We start from the raw sequence: 4,933 nt of genomic DNA, 5'->3' as shown, positions 1-4,933 counted from the left end.
GCCGAGTGAGAAGTCAGACAAAACTGATAATATTTTGGAGGTTTTGTGTAAATATCTTTTAACTCGACCAACAGCCGACATCTAAACTATATGGATCTAATAGTTTTTTTATTCCGCGTAATTTGATATATGACACATGTGGTTGTACCACTTGATGACCTCGAAAACTAAGCGCCTTTTCTGGAGTCTGCCGCCGCACTACAGGGGGACTATGATATTCGGATTCAGCGGATTTTTTACAAAACACTTAATTTCGTTGCGTCCAGTTTAGATTACTTTGAAGCTATTTTGATTGAAACCAGGTCGCAGAATTCCTCAACAAGTGTGTGCTCTTTTATGATGCACCAATCCTGAGTGCATCGAACCGAATGAAGTTGTGCCCAACGAGCCCAACTTGACTGCTACAGTCCCTCAGGACCTCCAGAAGAAGGTGACAAGCTTTCAAGGGCAAGATTTCTCTCGGTTAATCCAGTTGCATGAGCACAAGTATAAGGATTCATCTTCTTGGCTGGAATCATGTATGCAGAGAATTCTTCTTCACCACAGTTTGCTGACAATCTCCAAGGCTGCTCTTGGTAAATTTTATATGTGAAAATCGGCGCTGAAATACATGTTCTAGGGGAACATAACCTCTCGTTTATGCTCTATTTCTCTAGACTAGCCAGTTCAATAAGTTCCTGGTCATCATGAATCTTCCAGTGTTCCAACCCATGTGCTTTTATCTTCAGAACCCGACGTTCAGTGTGATGACCCTGTTACAAATCCAGAAACGTTGACCCGCCCTCGAAAATTCCTGCAGCAACGTGCCTAACCTTGAGGAGCCTTGTGAAGAGCCAGCTGATTCCTTCAAGAATCCTGGATCCAACAAGTCGCCTCAATAAAGATAGCAGAGTACTCCAAAGAGGAAACCTGAGAATCGTATCCTCTCTGAGAAGACCTCAGCAAGCAAGTCGCCTCATCAATTTAACCAGCAACCGGATATTCCCAAAACTCCTAAGAAGAGACCCTTGTCCTTTTCGCCCCAGAAGGTCTGAAGTGTAACTGATTCTCGAGAATCCCAAGTTGGTTGAAGCTGGAGTGCGAATTGGTGACAAATAGCAGCTTTGGATGGAGAAAGTCCACATCCCATCCCGAAGATTTGAATCATAGTTTGAAGATTGTAAACAACAAGCTTTATTATCGAAAGAAGAAAAATATTTACAACTTTTTGACTTCAAGAGATGTTTCAATAACGCCACCAAGCAGAACAAAGGAGATGTGGACAAGGTGAAGGCAGCACTGGTGAATGTTTCAGCACCCGCTTTAGGTTAGCACAATGCGCGTGTAGATTGGTGCAAAGCGAAAGTAGATGAAGCCAAATATAAATACAAGAATCTACCAGAAATGTAGCTTCTTTCTGATCCAACGTTTCGTGCTGATCTGAATTGGAGAGCACGTTGAGGTGGCAGACCAGCCTGCTCCATGTGGTCCTTGCTTCAAAATGAGAGCGTCAACCACATGTGTTCCAAAAATCTCAGTATTGACTATTGTGAACCTCTCTTTGAGATTGCCCAACTGTCTCCATCTGTAAGAAATTACCTCTTAATCCTGAGTCAGCGACGGGCCAAGAGGCTGAGTGGCAGAACAAGCCTAATGTGAAGAGGAGAGCTGCAGCTGAAATGTGAATACAGGTAGAAGAAGGTGGACAGGAGGAGAATGGTGATGATGATGAACCCTTATGCTTCTTCTGCAACTAAACTAAAGATCATCCGAGGGAAATTGGTCCACAACAACACTGCTCTTGAAACCTTGCCACCTCCTCTAGCTGCGCAGTAATATCTGGAGTTCCTGAGGCACTGTGGCAGCTATGTCATGTGGTTTGCTGCACCCAGGATGGTTTGCTCCATGAAAGAGCATAAACTGGTCGAGGAATTCTGCGACCTGGTTCATGGTTTATCTAGCAAATTTGTAAAGTAACTACGAAAGCTGAGTGTTTGCAGAACCAGCAAGCCAGCAACTACATTACAAAGAATTTAATTAGTAAACTACATCATATAATTATGCGAAGGTTTCTCTTCACCCACACCTAAACGCGCTTCTTTCTGGAATTCCTTTTCGACTTCCTCCTTAGCGTTTTCCTCCTCTTCGATCTTTTAACTTTAGTTCTCTGTAGCCGTCGAGCACGATCCGCCATATCTTTGAAGGGTTGCCGTTCCTCTTCCGTCATACCTCTCCACATTGCTCCGCCGTCTCGAGCAATATCTTTCGCCGACTTATTTGGATTTTCCCTCCTGTACTGCGCAAGATAGTTCAAAAAGGCGCTGGTCGAAATTTGCTGGTTTTCCATTCTCGCAGCTGCAAATTTACACCGAAAAAATTTAAAACGTCAATGAGAAACATTTGCGAACTGTACAGATGGGTCGATTAAAAACCGCATTTTAAATTTACGCCGCAGTGCATGTTTATAAATTATTCTAGAAACAATGAAAGCATTCCGTATTTACTGTGAGATTAAAATCCATGTTAAAACCATGAAAGTAAATCTAATATTTTGAATATGATCATTTTTAGTGCAGAAATCACGCGAGAAGCATATGGAGAAATCATTCATTGGATTCGCGTTTTGCTGGAATTTGTCTTCTCATGCCACGGTGGAGTTGGACAGCAGGTGGAGTTTGTGTAGATTTTAATGTTCCGTAAGTTTCATGGTAGTCGTATTAACATCGATTTTATTTGCGTATTTACTGTTCATCCAAACCGGACAACGAAGAATATTTACATTTGAAATTCAATCGGGGCCACCAAGCTTTGGATAATATTATTTTTGGCCTCGCAAAGATTTAAATAGTTAACTTCTACATTGAGGTCGCCATCTCTTTTACTAAGATCACTTAAAATTGAACCGTCAATAATACTTCGAATACAACCTAAATGCATTTTACGGTGACAAATTAACGCATACATGAGCTATGAATTTGGTTGCCTTATTATGAAATTTAAATGGAAAACGATTTGATTCCACAAGCTAAAAGTCTGAAAACACTGGTCATAAATTCAGAGGTTTCTTTCTCTGATTTATACTTTAATGGTAATAGTAATACTTAAAAATTGCTTTTTTATTATTAACCTGGAGGTCTTACAAAATAGGAAATTCTTTAGCAAACTTTACTCATTGATCAGTTTCAACTTAGCGGCAGAAAAATGAACGTAAATATTATCTAACTTGTCTCACAGTTTTCTTTATCGCAATTTCGCTGTACACGGGCCACAGCTTTAACTCTTACTAGCTCTACGGCTCAAAGATGAATCACTTATTTCTTGCAAAACTCCCCTTTTTTTATACTAAGGTGACTTAAAACGTTTTATTGCCCAACAGAAAAACAAACATTCCAATTATAGGACAATATGAAGTTACAAATAATAGAGTGTGCAAATGTGATAATATCTCGAATCTTAATATAAGTAATAATACTTTAATGTTAAATAACAAAAATTAATCAAAATGAAAAACTACTAACTCATTGTATCGTATTAACCATACCTAATACAAAAAATGGAATACGGCGAACTTTCACATTTATTAACCACCAAGACGAAAAGATAAATTTTCTGTCGAAAGTATTCCCGATGTAGACGGGTTCTAGAAGACTCTTCATTAAATACCAGAATGGAACACGCTTCAACCAAGTGCTAGGCAAAAACACAATAGGCAGTTGCCCGTCGAAAATAGCCACATACTTGAAGAAGGGAAATTCAGCCTACACAGGACCTCGGCTACAATGTTGGCAAACAAAGGAGTTGATCAAGGCAGCATTAAAAAAGCGTCTACTGTCGCAGAAAGTTATGAAGAAAAATGTATTGAAAATAAGGTGGAATTCGCACAACAATTTTACACGGTGGAAATTTCTCCCCGTAAAAGTTCAGTTTAAAGTAATTTTAAGGATAGTAATTCGAGTGTCAATTCTTCCCTAAAATTGCATGATGGAGTGACCAAAAATACACTCCTTTAGTTGAAAAAAAAAAACAAATTCCTATCGTTTTTAATAATAATTCTTCAAATTGTTATTAAATTGTGCATGCTTTTTTTCCAAATAAGAGTTGTTATGAAAAGGATCGGGGTACGTATTAGTTCTAACAGGTAAGAATGACTTACAACCCTCCTGTCATATCTTGCAAAAAGGTTCTGAATTAATAAATTTGATATTGTTCATGGGCCGGTAAAGAATAAATTAATGGGAACGATTACGTGAGTCTTTCCAAAAGGTTTGTTTGTATTTCACCTTAACGCATCATTTCAACACAATCGCAACGTATCCAGAGGCCAGTCCAAGCTAAAATTATACGGCTGATCCAATAATCGATATCTACCCCGTTTTATTATGGTTTATTTATTATGTACCTTGTTTTATACATCCCGGGCTGTTGAAAGGAAATCTCGAGTTGTAAATTTTATTACAACTTCCAAATATCCTTGGGGTTTCTCTAAATTTTATCGCGTACACTTTTCACCTCCCGCAAGTGCGAAAGGCTCGTCTGCTGAGACTGATTGAATGAAAATAAAACGAATCGCTTTTATGGATTTAATTTTATTAGGAATGGAACAGGAACAAACAGTTACCGGTAACATCATCGAGAAGTCAACAACTTGCCTGAAAAGTAAATTTACTTAGCAGCTACGAAGTTCTCTCTGGAAGTTGTCGATTTAATTTTGAATCCGGCAACTTCTTATTTAGAGATGACAAGTATAGACGCTCTCATCAGCAACCTTTAGAAAAGGTAATGAACATGAATTTACAGTCTCAATCATGTTAGTTATCAAGAAATAACCACTTAAAAATTATTACCTAAGAAATGAGCAGCCCCCTCTTCCCACTCAGAAGGGAATATACCACTTTTTAGCGCATTTTTGCAAAAATTTTTTTTTGTAAAAAGTAGCTTTTAATCTCACTTTGGC

The sequence above is a fragment of the Photinus pyralis genome, unplaced genomic scaffold (assembly GCF_008802855.1).
Source record: "Photinus pyralis isolate 1611_PpyrPB1 unplaced genomic scaffold, Ppyr1.3 Ppyr1.4_LG6, whole genome shotgun sequence".
NCBI classification, from domain to species: Eukaryota; Metazoa; Arthropoda; class Insecta; order Coleoptera; family Lampyridae; genus Photinus; species Photinus pyralis.
Note: the sequence above shows the minus strand (reverse complement) of the source record.